The sequence below is a fragment of the Mobula hypostoma genome, chromosome X2 (genome assembly GCF_963921235.1).
Source record: "Mobula hypostoma chromosome X2, sMobHyp1.1, whole genome shotgun sequence".
NCBI lineage: Eukaryota > Metazoa > Chordata > Chondrichthyes > Myliobatiformes > Myliobatidae > Mobula > Mobula hypostoma.
In genome coordinates, this window is record NC_086129.1 from 5,802,077 (window position 1) to 5,811,011 (window position 8,935).

At 44.4% G+C, this 8,935-nt stretch overlaps 1 pseudogene; it reads right to left on the reverse strand.

Annotated features, from left to right (window-relative positions):
* Window positions 1-4,536: 4,536 nt before the first annotated feature.
* LOC134340983 (probable G-protein coupled receptor 139) lies at window positions 4,537-7,636 on the reverse strand (annotated as a pseudogene).
* Window positions 7,637-8,935: the final 1,299 nt, after the last annotated feature.

Here is an 8,935-nt window from a genome sequence, read left to right on the forward strand (position 1 = left end):
CCTGCCATCCCTGGAATTTTCTAGAATTCTAACAGTACCAAATTTCTCGAAACGTTGGTAAACTGTTTTCTTCTTCTTGCCACATTTCGGTCGAACATTTCCCCGAGAACATCTCCAAATTTATCCTCCCAAGTTCCTGCTTAACAGTATACAATAACGACACAAATTGTTCAAACAGAAACTATCGCACTTAAATCACAAACACCCGCTTTTGATTTGAACTACAACTCCGGTCGGGCCCCGCGCTCAATCGGCTGCAACTGTCGAGCAGGGCAGTCGCGTCTTCTTTGAGCTGTAGTCATTTTGTTCTTGTTCGCTTCTTGCAAAATCACTTTTCCTTAGCCACCACAAACATCTGAGAACGGACTGACCGAGGCGTCGAAAGGGAACAACGCCTGTCCTTGTGGACGCCGAAACCAGCGACCACTCACAGAAGCAATTCGCTGAACTCCACCATGGCGATGGAGCGGAACAGAAGGGACTGAACATGGCGCAGATTTCCACCCAGCCTATTGTAGCTCAGACCCACCTCTGTCCGCTGTTATCACTGGCTGAGTTGCCGATCAGTGAAATGAAAGCCCACACAATGATTTGTTAATATGAACGTCAGTCAACCTTGCAGAGTGAAAGCGAATGTGTACAGTCAGAGAACAGACTGTGACGTCAGTGGATATTATGTTGCCATGACAGTCCTCTCATTAAGGACACTTTACTGCAGGATAAAATGAAGTTTGTGATGTGTATAACGCATGTGGTGAATCGTACTGCTCAGTGATCTCGTTCTAATGAGGAAATAAAAATTACTGTGAAAGCTGCAGAAAGGTATCTCGGCGTAACTGGTGTTATGTGGGAAGCTGTAATTGAAGCTCTGATGGGTGGGGTATCTGTATCCCAGTCTACTCGCGAAGGTACAGAATGGGATTAAAATATTGCAGTGGGATGCGAGAAGCCCGATGTCTCATGGTCAAGACTTTAAGAACTTAATTTCTGATTTGTCAAATTTTCACGATGTTATATATATTCAGAAAACCTGGTTGTCAACACGATTCATATTATAAAGGGATTTAGTAGGAGAAAGGTTGTACAATTGTGGATTGAAGGTGTGCAGAGATATTCAGGGAGAGGAACGGGGGTGATTTGGAAAGTTATGAAGTATCAGTTAAGCATAAAAGGGCCAAGCCAAGGTGAGGAAATTGGTGCAGGTTGTGAGAAATGTTTGCTAGAGGTCATATTCAAATTATATTGGAAGGGACATTTAACTTGGAGATGTTTGGGAATTGGTTAATAAATTGGGGGATTCATACGGATCATAATATTCCTCTGTGATTGATAAGGGTAAAATGATTTTTACTGGCACAGGGAAGGTTGTGTCACTGGCTGGGTCACTTTCTGTGATTCACAATAAAGATAATTTTAGTAACGCAGTTAAACAATGCAAGGATGAGGTTCTCTGTGAATGCCCTGACGTATTGAAAGTCAGTCGTAGTACTGATAGTATCACTGACGTAGAGTTTTCTTTCTGTGAAGTTTAAGAAGGCTATTATTAATTCGGGAAACACACAGACAATGCTGGAGGAACTCAGCAAGGCAGGGAGTATCTTTGGAAAAGAGTACAGTCGAAGTTTGGGCAGAGGCACATCAGCAGGACTGTAGGTAGAAAAAAAAATACCTGGTGAGTTCCTCCAGCATTTTGTGTCTTTTGCTTGAATTTCCAGCATCTGCAGCTTTTCTCCTGTTCGTGTTTGGTTGTTATTAATGCAGGTCAAATGTCTGCAGGCTATCTTCTTTCCTCATGAAAAAAGACAATCTATGGGGCTGTACGTCTGATACTTCCAGTTGTAGCCCTTATCATTAATATCCCGGTTTTGTAAACTTGTGGAACATATGTTAATCGAGCGTTGGAAATATATTTTGGATAAAAAAAAAGGTGATATATCGCTTTATCAAAGTGGATTTCAGAAGACTAATATGACATTGGATTCAGTTTTAGGTTTAGAAGATAATATTAAGAAAGTACCATTAAATAATGATGTAATAGCGGTATTTTCTGATATTGAAAAGGCATACGATGTTTATGGAAGGATGGACTTTTGATTAAATTATGAAACTGTAGATTGAGGGAAAGATTGCATATTTTTCTGAGTTTTATATTTGGACAGTCTGTGCTGGCACGGATAGGCCAGTTGCATTCGGGTTTCTATGAGATAGAGACTGAGAAACCATAAGGCAGCATTAGTAACCTTTCATTGTTTAATATTATGATTAATGATATTTTCTGTGAGATAGCCACTGGGGTGGGTTAATCACTATATTCAGATGGTGAAGCTTTATGGATTAGAGGTAGGAATTTCAACGATACTGTATATTAGATGCAATTGGCAATTAATAAATTTGAAGCACAAGCAAACAGATGAGGATTTGAGCTTTCAGTAGCTACTGCGCAAGTTATGTGTTTTACAAATGGTATAAATAGACCTGCAGTGGATTTGAAATTATATGGTCAAACTATTGAAGTCATATCAGTGGTAAGATTTCCAGGCAAGTGGGTCGATAACAAGCTGACATGGAAGCACCATATCAGTAAAATAACTGATAAATATAAAGGAGTATTAAATATTCTCAGGTGTCTGTGGGTGTTCTGGCGTGCGACATGAATATCACTCTTGACCATTTTCATCTGTTTAATTGGATCTGTTCTTGATTAAGGTTGTGTGGCTAATGGATCAGATTAATATTCAACTATACGGGTGTGATACAACCACAGGCTTTCAGATTGTGTTGTGCTGCAGTAAGGTCGTCCCTTATTTTGTCTTTACTGGTTGAAATGGGACAACTACAATTACATTTATGGAGATTGTAGTCGATGTTAACATACTGGATTAATTTGAGCAGCAAAGAAATGATCAAACTGTTATTGGGTTGGAGGACTATTGGAAACATCACAGGAAGAGTGTTTTTACTTTTAGGTGCTGGGATCTTATGACGCTGGGAAGATGGGATTGTTGGATTACGCAAGGTTGCCCACGGTCACATTCTCTGAAACCCCACCTTGTTCTCCCTCTGACTATTCAATGTTCGGTCACACAGTGTAATAAAGTCCAAGGATTCTGTTATGCCCGGGAGTCTGTTGATTCAACAGAGTATGAAGGAAATTATTAGTATATGTCAACCATTAATACAGACTAATCAAAAATAATTTAAGTGGGAATGTTGGTGTGACTGTTTTTGTTCCTGAATTACAGGTAACGATAAAGAAAGGACTCGCCAACCATTTATCAGTATATACAGCAGAACTTGTTGCTATCTTTTTAGGCTTACAGTGGGTGGAGGAATTTTGTTCATGTAAAATTGTAGTTTATTCAGATGCCTTTTCGGTTTTGATGTGTCTTAAGAAGATCATTCTAGCAGTCGGTCAGATTTACTATTGATAGATAGATAGATAGATAGATAGATGGATAGATATACTTTATTGATCCTGAGGGAAATTGGGTTTCTTTACAGCCGCTCCAACCAAGAATGGAACATAAATATAGCAATACAATTCCACAAACAATCAAACAACAAAATGCAAACTATATCAGATGGAAAATAAGTCCAGGACCAGTCTATTGGCTCAGGGTGTCTGACCCTCCATCCCGTGCCGTCCAGTGTTGTATTTCGGTGGAATATGGCCAAAGTCCAACAGCAAAAAGTTCAATAGTTCTGCAAACACGTTCCTCGATAATAATATGACCCGGATTGCACCATCTGTTGTTAACCAGAACAGTAAGCCCCCAACTCCTTCACGTTTACCGCTCTCAGTGCACTTCCGGTCAGCCCGAATGGTCTGGAAGCTGTCCATGGAAAAGTTTTGATCGGGAATATCCTCGTGCAGCCCCGTTCTAGTGAAACACATAACACTGCACTCCCGAAATGTTCTCTGACGCCTGGCTAGCGCCGTGAACTCGTCCATTTTCTTACCCACCGAACTCCTCTTCTCCATTGGGAACTCATGAAACATTATTTCATATTGAAAATATTGTTTTTTATGTTCCCTTCTTGTGGGTCCCTGCACACAGAACTGCTCAGAAGAATGGGCGGGTTGACTGTTCAGTTACAAGTGTTGTTAAAAAAAAACAACAATGGATGAAGACCTCCCAATGAACAAATCAGAAGCTAAGAGGTTTGTAGGGTTAACAACTCGGCTCTTCTGGCGAGACTGACGGGATAATGGGCACAAGGGGAGACACATTTACATAAAACTGTTAAGTTTCTGGGAGAAAGGAGTAAGAAAAAGGAGGAGAAGTATTGTATCGATACGGCTCAGAATTGGCTATACTGTGCTCAATTGTTCATTAAGTTGCGCTGCAAAACATCACTCTGGGTCCTGTAGGTTTTGTCATTATGAAACAGTTGAACACATACTACTTCAGGGTGAAGCATATCAGGTAGAAATAACTCAATTGCAGGCTTCATTACGATCACTGGGGGGGGGGTGGGTTGATCTCTATAATTTTAAAACGTTCTTAACTTGGGGAGGGACGAACGTAACTCACGGTATTGCGTTTCGTTACGTACAATCTATAGGGTTTGTTGGGGTAATTTAGCTTTCATTAGAGAAAAAAGAAGAGTGCGGGTTTTATTCCCAATTCTCCCTACCACACTCCAGTCGAGTTACTAGAGGGAATGCGCCTTTAAGTTGGAGAGACAACCGCTGTTTATCCAAAGCCCGCCCTATTTTTCAAATCAGCCAATCACTCAGTGGGGAGGAGGAGACTGGTGTGATTGATGCTGGATTAGTTAATCAGCATCAGACGAGACCTCTGTCGTCTTGTGGGAACGTCGGACTGTGAAATTGGTGGGCTGGAATGGGAATAGATGGACATATCAGCAGACCAATGAGTGCGTGGCATTCCGGAGTACATCTTGGACTGATATCTGGCAGGGCCAAGGAGGTACTGAGGCTTCAGGATGGTGCTTTATCCCTCCCAAACACACACTCTCCTGATGTGCCGGAGCTGCCAGTCAATAGGATAATCCGCCCGTGAACAACACCTGGGAGATCAGGCGGTAAATGTGAGGAGCTGGACCCCGGCTGGAGACACTGCGGCCGCCTCTGGCTTGTGCTCAGGACGCGGCTTTATTCAGGAATTGAAGCACCGAGGTGACCGGATATTTCACCGCACTGATCAGCTGCTCCCTGAATTTCGACTGAGTCACCGCGTAAATAAATGTGTTCGTGCAGCAGCTGAAATTCCTCAGCAAAAACCCCACGTAGTGAAAGATCTCTTCAAAATCATTGAAATCAAATCCCTTTCCTGAGACCTGGTAATATATGACATTCACAACCAGTGTCATCCACAGGAGGATGAAGCTGCCGGAGAGGGTGAAGAGTAAAACCACAGACCTCCTCCTGCTCTCCATCTCCGGGTCACTGCGGTTCTCCCCCTTGCTCTGACCCTTCCGCCCCTTACGGACCCGACTGGCCACTAAAATGTGTCTGACTGTCAGAGCGTTGAGCAGCAGGATCCCAGCGAAAGGGAGGAACGGAGTTAAAACCGTATCGAACTAGTCATATCCTACACACCCGGGGTCAGTGAAATAATTGTCTTTTATAACACAGAACCACGGTACATTGTCGATGATCACCCAGGGTTTCCATGTGAAGTATCGGGGAACGTTTCTCAGACAGGACAGTACGCCGGTTGTGGTTAGAACCACAGCCGCAGTTTTCCCGGTGCAATATTTTGTTTTCAACTTCTGACAGCAAATGGTGACAAACCGATCAAAGGTGAGGGTGACGGTGAACCAGACAGAACAGTCTGTGGCTATGAACATCAGTACATCGGTAACACTGCAAACAGGGGTGATGTCCAGAAAATTCCACGGAAAGTAATACCAATTGAGTCGAGACAAAATTACCTCGGTGACAATGGTCAGTAGATCGGCCGCTGCCATGGCCACCAGGTAGCGAGTGGTGCAGGTAGAGAGGCCGCACTTTCCCCGGGACAGGGTCACAATCGCCACTAAATTCACTGGAGAGGGAGAGAGAACAGACACTGGGCATTACTGAGCACATTCACTGGGCATTAACACGGGATCGTATTTCAGATGAAGATCAGGAGTGCTAGAGCATGTGAGCGGCTGCTAATCTAACATCAGACACGGGTCACACTGTCTGTGACCTGCCTTCTTTGGTGTGGAAAGAAGACGATGTGTGGGCAGTTGCCGGTAATAAAGAAGAGCTGAATGAACAACTATCGGTCCTGATCCCGATTCCAGTCGCTGATGGGGCCGGTTTCAATGATTTAACCGTGACATACCAGGCCTCTGGAAACTCAGTATCTGATGGGGCCGAGAAGGGAGACAGAGAGGAGCAAGATGTCCAAAATACCGGACGAACTCAGCAGGTCAGACAGAACCCATGGAATTGAACAATCTCTCCTATCGCGCCGAGACCCTTCTTCAGGACGAAGCGTCGCCCCGATTTACGACGGGACACAGAGAGCAAACAGGAACATTTAGTAACCAGAGGCTGGGTGGCTGCGTTAATGGGTTAATTCTACAGCGCAGTTCAATTCGATAAAACACGTCTGCAGATTGGTGGATTCTGGTTCATGGGATCAGACGCAGTTATCAACCAACAGGCAGCGGGATCCGACTGTGACAGACTTTACAGGGAGACGTGAACTATTAGACTATAGTGTAGCTCTGACTAATAGCTCAGAATCAGCGAACTTCACAATGTGAACCACTCCCAGTCACACCCTCCCGGTGAGCTGCCTGTCCCCAGCACTAGGACTGCTCCAGACAAGGTGTCATTAAACTGACCCGGTAGTACCTTGCCGAAGAACCTCCCTCCCCAGCACTGGCACAACTCCAGATAAGGTCCCATTAAAACCCGCCTATTCACCCCTTCACACAGAACTGCCTGTCCCCTGCACTGGGACAACTCTGGACAAGGTCCCGCTAAAACCCTACCACCCATCCCTTCTCGGAGAGCTGCCTGTCTGTCCCCAGCACTACTACAACTCTGGACAATGTCCCATTGAAACATTCCCCATCACACATTCCCGGAGAGCTGCCTGCCCACTGCACTGGGACAAGGTCCCGCTAAAACCCTACCACCCATCCCTTCCCGGAGAGCTGCCTGTCCCCAGCACTCGTACAACTCTGTACAATGTCCCATTAAAACCTTCCCCATCGCACCTTCCCGGAGAGCTGCCTGTCCCCAGCACTGGGATAAATCTGGAGAAGGTGTCATTAAAGTCACAGCAACATTCGAATCAATCCCGTTAGTTAGAGGAGAGTCGGAGGCTTTGCTCCTCGTGTCATTAAATATGAAAAATCAGAATGTTGCATTAACAGGATCGATATCTCTGACCGATATTTGTGCAATGTTCATCAAGTTGGATGCTCGTCAAATTAATACAACCAAGTTCACAGCGGTTAACAGAAACACCAAACACGAATTGCTCTGCTCACTCACCAGGAACTCCAATGACGGCAATCAGCACGTACAATATTTTCTCCACACTCTTGTACCGATCCAACATTGCAGACATTTTCTCTGTCCAGTGATTTGTCCCCCTGGGCTACAGGCGATTCCTCGGAATGTAATGTTAAGGCAGCACATGCCTGGGGTTTTTAATACCATTTAGCGACTCCACAGGGGCAGATTTCAACAGACTTAATAATAAAGGTTTTTAAATGATTTATAAACACATTACATCAGGCAGGTTCAATTCCCGGGGTGACACATTGTGATTAATTTAGTGAATTAATTTCGTGAGTATTTATTTCTCCCAACAAAGGTATCTGACTCTTCCGAGGTGCCTTATGAATTAAAAAAAAACAAGATAAAATGTGAAGATATTGGAAATCCAAGTAACACACGCCAAATGCTGGAGGAACTCAGCAGGTCCCCTTCTAACTCTGACTGATCTCTTCTTCCAGTGCAGCCGAAGGGTCTCGGCCCGGAACGGCGACTGTGCTCGTTTTCATTCATACAGCCTGGCCTGCTGAGTCCTTCCAGCTTTTTGCGTCTGTTGCTGTCATCAATTAAATGTTCTCCAATGCAAATGTGTACTTCAATAGAATCATTTGTCAAATAAAGAATATTGAAGTATAGTCTGTCATTGTAGCTTGTGAAATTGTATTGAATTACCCACTGTTACCATTCTCCTCAACTGTTTAAATTCTTGATAAGGTTTCTGTCTGGGGGACTCTACCGAGAGAGTCCCTAAGAAAATGTCTGTTTGTGGTGATGAATAAATACTTTCATATTCACCAAACCCTCCGACTTCTGCAGTAACTTAGTCACAGTCAGAACCTTTGAGGGCTCCTTCAGGATTCACCCCGGAACCTAATGCATGGCCATCAAACTCCGGGACTGTTTGTCTGGTGTTTGATCTCATATTCCCTACCGAAGGCTTTGGATTCTGGGCTGCTGAATTGTGGGTCTTTGTGTGACACAAGTGTCTCTGGCATTCCATGGTGAGTGAATACAGCTTTCAGCTGCTGAAACACTGCTGAGGACAGCTTGGACACCTCAGCTTTCCAGGGGTGATCAAGAGTGAGAAGATGTTTGTCTCTTTTCGGCTCGAAGATGTCTGTGCCCGCAATTTGCCATCGACAGTGTGGGAGTTCTGCGCGACGGAAAGGGTTCCGCATGATTTTTCTGCAGGTTTCTGCATGCTTCACATGTCTTGACGTAATCTCCCAGCTGTGTGCTCAGACCGGGCCACCACACGGATTGCCTTGCTCTACGGCACGCTTTCCGATGTCTTGATATCCTTGACTTTTGAGAAGCAGGAATGACGAGTATGGAGCCTTTTCACAGCAAACAATCAAGCATGTGAGTATGTTTTCTTGACGCCAGTAAGGTCTGCGTTGGTGAGCTTCTCTTGGGGAAGATGGCCAGCGGTGCTCACAGTACTGCCTGACCTTGCTGCAG